A 14260-nucleotide genomic window follows, 5' to 3' on the forward strand; every position below is an offset into this window, starting at 1 on the left:
CTGGGGAGCAAGCACTGTGGGCTTCAAAGGAAACCCTCCTCCTGCTTCCCATGTGCTCCCAACAAAGTGCTGGCTGTGTGTGCACGTGCTGATGGGTGAGGGCTGTGCAACCCTGATGTGGCTAAAATAACTTTAATCCAAGCTTTATTCCTTGGAGATTTTAAAGCATGAAGAATATTCACTGTGTTTCTCTACCTCTGCCTTTCCTGCCTCAGTTGGAGATTATTTTAGTATTTACTGCTCTTCTTGATTCCCGCATGCCCATGTGTCATGGCAGAGCTCAACAGAATTCCTTAATTTTGCATGTCAAAAAAATAAATCATCAACCTATTTTCACACCTTGGTTTCTTGAATCAATAGCCTCTTGCTATTGCTTACTATGGGCATCTAATGAAACTAATTTTTTACTGGAAAAAGAAAGATGGAGAACCCCAGGGCACAAAAACCCCCGAAAGAACAACAGAATACCTCCCAAGCCCTAATTTCTTTTTCTATTCTGATCGGGAGGGAAAGGAAGGCATTAAGCAACATTCATTGCTTAACACAAAAAAGCAACAGATGAATTTTAATGACTGTATAAATAAGAAACTATTTTGAATAACCAAAATACCCTCTTTAAATTAGAAAATATGGATTCATTTCTAGTTCTTTGGTACTTTAGAGTCAAAGCTAGAGCTCCTACTGTTAGAGATTTGTAATGATTTATTTAAAGGTTAGGATGTAGACATTTTTCTAACCATTGAGACCAATTCTTATTCCTTTTTGAATGTTATAATCCAATTACATAGTAGTATACTTTATTAAATATATTCGGCTCAGAACTGAAGAAAAACTAATTTGTATTATCACCAAGTTTTTAAATGTCCTTCTTTACTTCAGTACTAAACCTGGCAGTTTCCATTGAGTATACTTTTTAAAGAAGAATTCAGAATTTAATTACTGAAGGTCATGAAGAATATAAAACTGAAAGATGTAAAAATTTAAGGATTTGATTCTCATGGAACATTTAGAATAAATCATTTATCAGCTAGGGTTCAGCTGCACCTAATGGAAAACCTGAATAAATGGTGGCTTAAATAAATCAGGAGTATGTCTACCCCCCCCCGCCCCCCGTAGGAGTCCAGGGTGGTTTCTCCTCTGCCTTGCTGCTCTATATACCTTACCTGACTCTGATTACCTGTGGTAGTAAGAGTAGTAGGCCACCTGAGTTCACACTTGCTGTTCAGGAAGAAGAGATGGGCAGAGGGCTAAAGGGGTAGCCTGCTCCCAGTGAGTTCTCCCAGAAACCCAGGAGAATTCCAAGTCATTTCATGGCCCATACTCTGTCACACAGCCACCCCTAGCTGTGATTGCGTTGAGGTTCCCCACTGCCACAAAAATCAAGGTTCTGCTAAGAGGAGAATGAATATTGGGTAAGATGCACATTACTAACCCTGCCAGCCCATGGAGAGTGAGCATACAAGTTTTCTGAAAGGTGATTCACCTTCAAGAACTGATTCTAATTTACTTGAGTTTTTTTATGACTCTTCTTTTCATTTATTTTCTCCTCTGGGCTCTGGTACATTTCTGCCTACCAGTAAGTGTACCTATCTTGATTTTTCTGCTACATTGCAATCAATTTGGAAATCAATATGCACTTAGATATTGGTCTGAGGCATTGGGAATAGGCCCAAGGGCTTGAATCACCCCATTATCTTTTGTGAGGATTCCTGCCACTTGTGAGTAATTGATTTGCTCTTTTTGTGGTCTTCACAGCACTACCTGCCCTCAGATCAAAGGCGGTTGTGTTCAATAAATGCTGAATACAAAATCAAACTGTCAGTGGGCAAAGCATAGACAAGAGAATTGGCCATTTGATTGTGGCCATTTCATTATCTTTGAGAGGAACACGAGAGATTGCCATTTATGCTTCATGTTGACAGTTTTCTGAACAGTACACTGTCTCCCTCCAAGTGTGGCCCCTGAAGTTGTGAAGGTAGTGAGGACAAATGTGGTGAACCATACCACAAACCACCTTCCCATCTTCCCCATTGTGTGTGAACCTTGTCCAACTATTCTGAGCTCGGTGTGGTCTGCCACCTCAAGATGGGAATTGTTGTCAGTGTGGATTTGGCAATTCAGTCTGCTTTGAAATATAGTTCTGATTTTCCCAGATAAAAATTAAGCTCAAATGTCACCACTTTTATGCTTTTGTTCTGTCTGTCTGTCTGTCTCTCTCTCTCTCTCTCTCTCTACTGGAAACTTAACCCAGTGGCGTTCTACCTCTGAGCTAGATTCCTAGCCTTTTGAAATTTTTGATACAGGGTCTTGCTAAATTGCCTAGGCTTGCCTCAAATTTGTGATCCTCTTGTCACAGCCTCCCGAATAGCTCAGATCATGGACACATTGCAACAGCACCTGACCTTTGTTCTCATTTCTAATGCTCCTGTTGAGACCTCTGTGGATGGGCTCAAAAATGTTATAAGCTCACTGGACACCGTGACGCCCGCCTGTAATCCCAGTGGCTCAGGTGCTTAAGGCAGGAGGATCGCAAGTTCAAAGCTAGCCTCAGCAAAAGTGACTCAGTGAGACCTTGTCTCTAAATAAAATACAGAATAGGGCTGTGGATGTGAGTCAGTGATTGAGTGCCCTGAGTTCAATCTCTGGTACCCCACATCTGCCAAAAACAAAAAAAAACATAAGCTCTATTTAGTAACGAGTTGATTTCTAATTTTCTTCTGTTTATTCTTTTCCTTCATTTTCTCTCAAACTCCATCCAGCATTCTCATTAAATCATTGTTCTTTACAAGTTGACTGTGTCCCCAGCAACAGATTCTCAGTAGGTAATCTCTTCACAATCTCAAGTTTCTCAAACACAAAATGGATTGAAGCAAACATTAGTCAGAGAGACTTGCTAAGGGGGAACTTGTACAGATGCATCTCATGGCATCCCTTGGGCATTCAGCTAGCCACTTCTGTGTACGTCCCTGTACCAGTTACTCATAGGCCCTCAGAAACTGAAGGAAGCTTCACTTGGGTGAGTCCCTGGGACACTCTATTACTGTTGGTCCTGGAGTTAAGTACATATGGAATACTTTTTTAAGTAGAGGGAGTTGAGGAAGAGGGGAGATTGAGCAGAAAAGGGCAGATACCTAGGAGTAGCTGTGGGGGTGGGCCAGGTGGAGGGCTACCTGACACAACCCTGAGAGCTAGGAGAAGCCTAAGTGAGAACAGATGCTGGGCTTTGTGGGTAGATAATGTGTGCCAGTGAATCTGATATAGCTAGTTAGTTACAGGGTCTGCTTCTTCTTGGCCCCAGGACAGAAGTCAATATTCTTTGACTAGACTTTTAAACCCCCAAAGATCTGGTTTCTTCCTACTGCTTTTTTATTCATCCTCCAAAACCACATTTCTAGGCATTCTCTCTCGAATCCCCACACACAGTGTCAGCCATGTTGATTAATGAACTTTCAAATTCTTACATTTTCTTTAATTACATTTTCTTTTTCCTTACCCTACTGAATTTTTTGGAGAGGGGTATTTGGAATTGACACAGGGGCACTCTACCACTGTGGTACATCCTCAGTCCTTTTTGTTTTTTATTCTGAGAAAGGAACTTTCTAATTTGCTTAGGCTGACCTCAACTTTGTGATCCTCCTGCCTCAGTCACTTGAGTATCTGGGATTATAGGTGTGAGGAACCATAACCAGCTTCACCCTGCTGAATTTGATGTCCATTTCCAACCTCATTTCACACGTTGTTTTTTCCAGGTGCCTGCATGAGGCCCTCAGTCTGAGGGGATGTCCCTCCTCTGTACTCCCAAGGTATCCTATGCCTCCTGATCATTGCCCTTATCACATGTCCTGCGGTTTAGGCTTGCCTTCTGTCCTACTGGATGGCAGGACTTTGAAGTTAGTGACCATATCTTACCTTCTTTTTAAAAAAATTTTTTTAAGATCTTTATTTTATTTGTTTATTTTTTATGTTGTGCTGAGGACCGAACCCAGGACCTCGTAAGTGCTAGGCATTGCTCTACCACTGAGCCACAACCCCAGTCCCCATATCTTATCTTCTTAAACACATATCTAGCATGGTGTCTGGCACAGTGTAATTGCTCAGTAGTATCAGATGAATTAATGGATGAAACCAAAAGAAACTAGCTATGTTGTCAAATTTTATGGCTGAATTTTTCATCTTCTCAATTGCCATAGTAGACCCCCCACTCAAAGGTCTATTTGGGTTGACAATGGGTGAATTAGAGAGAAGAGGGAAAGTTGCTTTGGCAAGAAGAAGGAAGAATGATTTTTGAAAGGTTTGCATTCAGGTCAACAGGTCTCTAACGTGCACCAGCATATAAATGGACCTGAAGCTCTTACCAATCTGCAATGAGTGTATTTACTGGTCAAAGAAGGTTCTTCCAGCATCAAGCCAGCTGAGTAATAATGAAGATCTTCAGATGATAGACTGATGATAAAGGGAAGCTGAAGACCATGCACTCATTTCCTGGGTTTCTTGCCTGTGGAACTGCCATCTGGCAGAGTGCTTTCAGTAGGAGTGTGGACTTTGCATAATCACAGTTTAGAGCTGCAGTTTTTGCCTTGTCCTTTCAGTAATTATATTCCTAACTACAGTTCCTGCACCCATAGAAAAGTAAGAGTTTGGGAACTGAAACTATCTTCTCTCAAATTATCAGATTGGTATATTGTATACTGGGAACCATCCTAGTAAAAGTCATCCTTTCTACCTCAGTTGGGTGTTCCGCTTTAGGCACCAACAGGATGGAGAGACGGTCTACTTTCCAGAGTTGATCTGTAGAGCTTACATCATGTTTTCAGCTTTATACAAATGTGAATATATTTTTTTCTTTAAAAAGAATTGGGGAATTGAGAACAGGAGGTCAGTGATGAAACATTGTAATAAGATACTGGGAAAATAGACAATGGAACCCCTCTTGCTAAAAGATGTAGACTAGATCTCTTTTTGTTATTTTCTATGAAGGTCTAGAACTGTGCTATTCTTACGATAGCTATTAGTTATATGTGGTTATTGAGCATTTGTAATTAAAACTAATCCCAATTAAATTGTGCTGTAAGTCTAGAATATATACTAGATATTGAAGCTTTTCTACGATAAAAATATTTAAAATAATGCAATCACCTTTTATGTTTATTACATATTGGGGTAAATAAAATACATGATTATGTCATCTTGTCTCTTTCTAGTTATTAATATGGCTGTTATAAAATGAGTGTTGTCCACATTTTTGTTGGACAGTAACAGCCTGAAATCTCCAAGTGTTTCAATGTGGTGATTTAGTATGCATGAAAAATACACATAGTAGCAATTAATAACCATATCATGATAGCTCAATTTAGAGATGATGACCATCACCATTAATAGAACAACAGAAAATCCCCAGTTTTTACCTCTCAGATTAGGCCAACAAAACTAAAACTCCAAGGGAAAAAGTAACCCAGTATAGATGTTCTTGGGAAAATATTATGTAACCACATCTAATTGAATCTTTTGCTGAACTCTTTCATTTATCTCTGTTGTTTTCAGAGGAACTTGCTACCTTTCAGCTTGCCTAACTGATCATCTAGGGTTGGAGTCAATACTTTCCCAATGAGAGTAGAAGCCAACAAGGCACCAAGAGCCACTGTTACTCCATAGGCCTATCTGGTCTCTGGCTGCGGTGTCTGTTGCCTCCACCACCAGAGCACCCCAAGAGGATGTAAATGTTATTCAGTAACTGCAGCTAAACTTCTTGGTATTTGGCTTGATCAAAACCAACGTACCCACTTAGATAAAGGCCAATACAGGCAATACAATTAGTTTCTATTCATGGAATATCAAGATGTAGTTAGAGTTTCTTTTCTGCTTTTTGATCCTTTGTATTGATGTAATTTCTTTTTTAGTTCTGGATTTGGGAACCTTTTGGCTCCCTGGAATTGGCCACTTAAGAGCTCTTTTTCCCCCATGGATATCAACCCTTCTCCTTTGATCCACACTGACAGGGCTTATTTGAGCATGTTGAACATGTGTTAAGTGCCTTAAACCAGCAAAGTGACTTTTCAGATGAGAACATCTAGCCAGTGGGAACAGGACTTGATGTTTAGGATCCTTGGGAAAGCTTCAGGGGTGTGTCATCATGGAGACATGGAGACACTTTCTGCTCTGTTCCAGCATGACCAGACCAGACTTGCCCCCATTAGGACAAATAAACAGTATTTTAAAATTCAAACATCATTCCTTATAATGCAGTCTAGTCTTGTGTTATTAAAATTCAAAAGAACGACTTTCTCTGGTCCTCAGGTATGGACAGGGATTTGGTTTAGATACTGATTTATAAGCTCAGAATTGATTAGAGGAGCAGTGTCTACCTGTATAATATACAGGGACCTTGGAGTTGGGTTTTATTTTTTTAGCATGAATAAAGTATTAAGTATAGCCAAGTATTATAAATTATTGAAGAAGGGAGAAGTAGAATCTTATGAAAAGCTGAATCTTTGCATGAATGTAGGTTAGTCATTAAGGAAATATCAGGAGATAAACAATCCTAAGCTTAAGTGGGCAGAAGACAGCATCTGATGGGGCAGCTGTCCTGGAATTCATCTGCTCATCCATTTTGGCTAATACTACTCCTATATTAAAAAACACTGGTAGGCTGGGCACAGTGGCACATGCCTGTAATCCCAGAAGCCTGAGAGACTGAGGCAGGAGAAGGATCACAAGTTTGATGCCAGCTTCAGCAACTTAGAAAGATACTGTCTCAAAATAAAAAAAAAAAAAAAAGGCTGTGGATGTAGCTTAGTGGTAGAATGCCCCTGGGTTCAATCCCCAGAACCACAGAAAAACAAACCAATATGGTAATGGAATTGCTATGATCCTGGCATATTCTACATTTTCATACCAGGTTCTGTTTAATTTTTTTCTTATGTTTTATGTGATTTCTGTTGTCTTGTTCAATGTGTACAGTAATAGGTAAATAAGATGAATTGTTTTCTTCCTCACATAAAGCCATAATAAATGGGATGGATTCAAACTAAAAAGTTGCTTCTCAGCAAAAGAAACAATGAGGTGAATAGAGAAGCAAATTTTTACCCCTCCCACATATCAGAGAGAGCACTAATCTTTAGGGTATATAAAGAACTCAAAAAGCTAAGCACTAATAAAACAAATAACCCAATCAATAAATGGGCCAAGGACCTGAACAGACACTTCTCAGAAGATGATATACAGTCAATCAACAAATATATGAAAAAATGCTCATCATCGCTAGCAATTAGAGAAATGCAAACCCAAACCCCAAAACCTCTCTAAGATATCACTTCACTTCAGTCAGAATGGCAGCTATTATACAAACAACAATAAGTGTTGGCGAGGATGTGGGGGAAAAAGGCACACTCATACATTGCTGGTGGGACTGAAAATTGGTGCAGCCAATATGGAAAGCAGTGTGGAGATTTTTTGGAAAATTGGGAATGGAACCACCATTCGACCCAGCTATCCCTCTCCTTGGTCTATACCCAAAGTACTTAAAAGCAGCATACTACTGGGACACAGCCACATCAATGTTTATAGCAGCACAATTACCAAAATCGGTGAAAACCTCAGTGTACTAGGTAATTTTCTTTTATCTCAACCAAATGGTTCCATTCATGTGCACACATAGACCATAAAGCTTAATGTCAGAAGCAGTAATATTTAAAGATAGCATAGTCAAGAAAATATTGGCTTAAGGTTCTTCATGTTTCTAAGTGTGCACAACACATTAAAAATGTGTATCAGCTGTGATTTTTAAAAAAGCATACTTTACTATATTTCAAAGTTTTGTTCTTACATTTTACTACCTCTGAAATTGGGATGCATCTTAGCATCTGTGGCATCTTTAAATTGTTATTAGCCAGGTGGTGGTCATGACATAATTGTGATTGCCTGTGCAGATTGTCCATAACTGCTCATCCTGTCATCACTTCAGTTGAAATAGGTTGAGTGTAATTGCACTGTAAACTGCCTTCAAAAAGATTATGCTGTTCAGTGTATGTAAAAAGGCTTAGAAACAGAGCAACATGATCTACAAGTCTAAGTCTAAAAGAGCTCTTTCAGTAAGTATAAAATGAAAATGTGTGATTAAAAAAAGGATTGTGTCACAGTTGGTAGTCTCTTTACTTACATAGTGTTACATAAATAATAGTACATCTTAATAATCAATGGTGACTTGAGTATGATGAAATCTAATCTATAAGATCAGGCCCTTCCCAAAGTGAGTAGACTTTTTTTTCCTTCATACTCTCCCTGTGGATATATTTTTACATTTCTTCATCTTCCTACAAGCTAAGTTGTGATCTCTTTTATCAGAAAGTAGCACTGGTGACTTATACAAAGAACTTGCCACTCTGGTTTTTATGTGGATCGCCTCAGACCTAAATACCAATCCTCCCATGTTCTTTTGCCTGTGAGCCACATTTGATGTGTGGTGAGTGGGGGAAGGAAGAACAATAGTGTTGAAATGACAAATGGTCAGTATTGAGGAGGAGTCGGGGCTCTAGGCAATGGAGCTCCCCAGCTTCACACACAGAAGTTAAGCTGAGTTCAAAGACATTTGTTCTTAGCCAACTTAAAGTTATACTTTTAAACCAAACGAAGGTCACATGTGCTTTGTGATTCTACGCACTTTCTCATATTTCTCCTGTTTGTTCTGGACTCTCAGGCTAGATCTCTCCTGTGAAAGCAGATAGAATGAGAGTTGCCAAATCATTTCTGTCTGCTCTGTGTATGGATGTTAAGTTGTTTGGGGTGTGTGTTCATCAGGAAAAGATGGCCATTTCCAAGAGCAATACTACATCTGAGAAGAAAAACTTTTGAGGCTAATCTCTGGTTTCAAGAAAAGACATCAAAGCAAAAGCAATCTAGTATAATTCTATTTTAGTTTATTATAATTCTTCAATTACAAGTTAATTGTACACTCTGAAAGTAGAAATTTTATACTCTTTGTGAACACTTTTACTCATATCATATTTTTAGAAAGTATATTTATTTTATACGCAAAGCCCTTTCATCCTGATTTTATGAATTTCACTTCATCTCCCAACTCTTTCTTCACACATGTTGCCACACTTTTATTTTTCAGTTTAAATTCATGTTATTTTGCCTCAGTTTGACTTAATTTTTGTTGATGTTTTTCACACTAACCATATATATGAATTTATTTTTTCCTGGATTTTGCTTTTCATCTGCTTCTGTTTGTTTTGACAGCTCATCTTTCAGTTCATTTCTACCTCTATTTTCTACATTTTCTACTTTTTTTCTCCATTACTCTAAATTCATTTCTTTGTAATTTGGAGAGTCCTATATTATAAATGTTGTGCAACAAAATCCTTCTCCAATTAGAAGGCCCTGCAGGATACATTGTGGTAAAATGGTTTGTTGCTGTGAGAAGCTGAGTATGCTTAATGATCCTATATCTGGCCTTTCAGTTTCTCATTTACTAATTCAGTGCTATATTAGAATAATACCAGCTTTTGTAATAGACATCTCTAGATGGTGCCAGCTTCTCTGTGGGAAAATCAGTTTCCTGTCGAGGTTTTCTGTATCCTTTTCCCACCCATCCTATTGCCCTGAGAGAGCTAAGAACTGTGTGAAATGTATTAATTTTATATTTCAAAAATATTTTTGATTTTTTTTTTAAAAGGAGTATCTCAGTATTGATTAAGATTCTTAAAATCAACTTTTGGTGTTCTTTATCAAGATTTAGAAAGCCTGCCTTAGGAATTTTGTCTTACAGAATGACTTTATTGATTTTGTAAACAAATAATTACACTTCTTCCTGCTTTTCCTCCTATACCTCTTGGCTTTTATTACTTGTATTATTTGTAATTTGTCAGGCACTATAATATGTGCATTCTGTTCTTCAAACATGCTTCCTCCAATTGTTAGATCTTAGTTCCGAATGTTAATGGATTTGATGCTTGTTCCAGATCCTTTAACCACAGCCTCTCCAATTGGAATCTTTAGTCTTTGTGCTAGGCTGGATTGCATTCTGGAATTTCCAGTGCCATTGTCAAGAAGTGACGAGGGTGCTTCACGTAATCCCTGTGTTCTCTCACGTATGAAACTGTCAGCAACTTAAGTCTGAACTTTCTTCCTCCTGCATTGTTATAGTTGTTTCATTGGCTTCTGTCACTGAACTCTCTCAGAGAGAAGCTTGGAGCCAGTCTGGTTTTCCCCCATTGATAAATGACTCACTTTTATTCATTCAGAATGTTGGAAAATTATTTCTTTACACTTTAGGTTCAACAGCTTAACCAGAATATGTCTTTATATTAACCTATATACTCTATCAAATGTGTAAGTTTGCTTTTTTTAAATTTCAGTGAAGTTTTCTCCTATCATATATCTTATTCTTTTATGCTTCCATTGGGTTCTTTTCTTTAGACATCAACTGTCTTTTTTTTGTGATTGTGTTTGTATTCCATTGCTATTGTCTGTCTCATGGCTTCAGTTTTGGTCTCTTTCCCCCTTGCATTTACTATTATCCTAGTCTTTTTGTGTTTGCTTCATCTAGGTGTTCAATAGTTATTAAATTTCTTGTTCCTAAATCTTGGGAGGATCACTTAATTTCCCTCAAAATATAAGTTTCAACATAGAACTGAGGATTTTCTTTTAATTGGCCTCTGTACATTTTGTTTTATATGAATAATTTTATTAAAAGAATATGACCAATTTTGATAAAATAAGACACAATTGCACATTTCTAAGTAAATCAATTTTTTTTCATATGAGCATGTATTCTACAGTATTCAATGAAACTAAATATTCTAGTAGAAATAACCCATTGAGGTGAGGCTAGATGAACATTGTTCTTAGAATGACAAAGAATTCCCAATTCCCAAGCATGAAGATGGATGGCCTGAAGAAAATAAATAAATAAAAATAAAGCATAATAATATTAGCAACAAAATTAGTCCTGAAAATACCAAAGTTTTTGGTGAGAGATTAGCATCTCAGTACATGCATATACTGTGTCTGAATTGGCCATTCCTTCTGTCTCCTTTGTTCTTATTCCTCTTGAACTTTGAACATGTTTTTTGGCACCTAGGCCTTTTGCTCTCTATTTACATGTGCTCCTTAGGAGGTTTCCAGTGGTGGACTTTCAGAATCTTCTGTGTCTCAGACTTCTTTGTTCCTGCTCAGCTCCACTCTAGAATCTGAAACACAGTAGTTGCTTTCTAAATATGAAGAAATGAATTTAGGAATGAATGAATCTTTTAAAACATGTGTTTTTTTTTTTTTCTAAAAACGAAGACTAACTCTATCAGGGAGGTTTGTGGAAGCTCAGGAACAAGGAAGAAAATGGGAAATAACCCTTAATATTTATTAACTTTTTCATCTTGGTAGGATTAGGCTAAAGATACAGTACATGCTTAACAAGAAGGTATTAATTTTTATACTTCCAGATAATTCCTTTGAGTTACTTTTATTAAATAAAAATATTATTAAAATATAGTGGAATAACTGTTTTAAATTTTTCTCAATAAAGAACCAACTTCTATGGTCTTATTACCTGCATACACATGTCTCAACTCTTGCCCATGTTCTTCAATACTATTGTAATTTTATAAATTCTTCTGTACTCTGTATCCCAGTAGAACATTGCAGGAAGTTTCTGGTTAGTGTTTTCAGTCCACCATCATGAACTGATATTAGTTCTTATTTAGTGAATTATTTAGTTCATGGAGAAAAAAAAGCACAGAGCATTTTTCCCGCTAACAGATAGTCATGAAAAAGTTTTCAGAATATGGTGTGCAGTTAAACCTTCTGTTCATAAAGGCTTTGCTGGAACTAGCACAATGCCATGGTCACAGAAATGTGTGGTGAACACTGTTGTAAGAGATAGGCTTTATTTTTTGTAGGGAAATGTGACTTTTCTTCTAAAACTAAAAAGTTCAGTGAACAAATTAAAAGTGTATTAAAAATCATCTATTCATTTTTAGGAAAATGCAGACACAGTGAGATCCAACAAGTTATCTCTGTGTGATTTGTCATGTGTGATTTTTCAGAATGGTGTGATTAGCCGTCTGAGGAATACGTCACAGCTTAAAGTGGATTTCACTTCCCAAAGTGGATTAGTTCTGTGCTCACAGAAGCACAGCAAGTCTTGGAGAAATCTAATGAAATAAAACATTTCTCTACCTATGGCCTGGGGAATATTTGTCTGCTGAAGTACCTGTAAAAGTCTCTGCCTGGCATCTAGGAGACACCTCCATGTTCTTTCTTAAATACAATGAAGTGTTCCTTTGTGATCAAGAGGCTACATATTTTCTAGATTCTCTAGAAGGCTAGTTATTTGTCACTGCTACCTCTTCTACCAGACTACCCTTTTCAAAGAGCCAGGATCATAGGGCAGGAAGGGAAAGAAGTTAAATAGAACATGTTTTCCTGAGAGTGGTCACTCCAGTCCATTGAATGATACCCAGGGTGAAGTAGAGGTCACTTGCCCATGCTTGGAAGAACGTCATTTCTCTACTTAGGCCCTTTAAAGCTGATTCAGTCTATAAAATTTTGTGGCCGATATAAATATCTAATTTGAAGAAATTCCGTTTGTGCTGTGTATTCTTTTGGTACTGAAAATATAAATGGGAATCCAGACAAATGTTTATTAGCTTCTCTGGAAGTTTGACAGTAAAACATCCTGAAACTGCCGACGTGGGCATGAGTGCTTTTTAGAACTGCAAACTACTACTTTAAATGTCTGCAGTCTGTAGTAAAAGACAAAATAATTTACTTTATCAGAAAGGAAATGGTTTGGACTGTATATTGCCCTAAGCTTACGGAGACTTTCAGAAATCTGGCCTTTTGCTGGAGTGTTTCATACCTTGAAGCAATTTAGGAGTGAAGCAGCTCCAGCTCTGTGTTGTGTGAGGGAAGATGGAATGGAAAGTGCTTGCCATCCCAGTGTTAAGTGGCAGTGGCACTGGAAGATTGAAAGGCTCCTGAGAACTCCGCTATTTGAGAGCTAATTTCTTTTTTACCTTGGGTTCAGCTATGAGGCTTGAAAACTTAAGGGGTGTGTTTCCCTTAGTTGTTCTCCTGAACTTTGAACTAATATCTCCTGTCATCTCTTGGTCTTGTGCAATGTCACACTGTTCTTTTTTTTTTTTTTTAACTTTAATGCTTGTTGAATTTTAATGGAAATTTCCAACCCAAGGGACCCACCTGGATTGATATTCAGAATTGTTTTTATTTTTCAGTGAATTTTAAGAAACTAAAAACAATCTTTTCTTCTTAATACCCATGTACTAGAATACTAGAAATATTTAAATTCTGGGGTGCATGTCTCATGTACCTTTGGAATGAATAAATCAAAATAAACAATGATCAGATGTGACAGCTGTGAGGCTGGCTCGGAGGCTCTGAGCTAGTGATTGCATGCTTTTGCTTTAATCACTGAGATACTAAATTATTTTAGCTATGTGTTTCTTGCTTCTATATTTAGGTTTATCAGTATCTGAAGCGATTGCTAAAGAGCTGGAAAGTGGTGTCAAAAACTGGGTAGGTTATCCAATTCTAATTTGTTTTCACAGCGTGAAGTTGTTAATAGACTAATAAGCTAGTAGGAGAAGAAATAATGGGTTTATGATCTAGAGACACTATTAAAATTGTAAATGAATAGCTTAGCATATGTCTGTGATGAGAATAAAAACAAAAATTAAAAGAAAAAAACAACAAAGCAAATGGGGAGGATGCCTGGTCTGTTTAGAAACATTGACAGGAAGTAAGGTTAATGAGAGCTAAGTTGAAATCTTTCTATATTCTAGAATATTCTCTCCCTGCTTTCCAGTTCTTTCCATGGCAGTGCTGCAGGCTGGACTCTCTTGGTCCTCTATATGATTGTACAGTTTTTTTTTCTATTTCTAGTTTTTAATAATGTAGATAGATAGATTGATTGATTAGGCTTGGTTTCCTAAGGAAAGTGAAAAGATGAAGTCTGACAGATCAATCTAATTAGGGATTTATTATTCCAAATTCTGGAGGACTATGTTTGTGATAGGGTATCTGAGGGCTCCTCTGTTTCAATTTCCTATTGTCTCCTCTTCCTTCCCTCAACTCACTTGCCCCTGTGTGCAGAGGTATAAAACCACCAGAAAGTAATTCAAAGGCTGTCTGTGCAGTAAACTAAGATTAATGAGAATTAAATCCCTGAATGATTGTATGCTCTCCAAAACCGAGAAGAACACCTTTTCATTAAAGTTGCAGACACAAAGGTTTGGAAATATTT

General features: G+C 37.5%; 1 protein-coding gene across 3 annotated transcripts in view; it reads left to right on the top strand.

Annotated features, from left to right (window-relative positions):
• STXBP6 (syntaxin binding protein 6) overlaps positions 1-14260 on the top strand; it is a 248510-nt gene that overhangs the window by 107721 nt on the left and 126529 nt on the right. The window lies entirely within an intron of this gene.

Source organism: Spermophilus citellus (assembly GCF_964194105.1).
Source record: "Spermophilus citellus genome assembly, chromosome: 4".
NCBI lineage: Eukaryota > Metazoa > Chordata > Mammalia > Rodentia > Sciuridae > Spermophilus > Spermophilus citellus.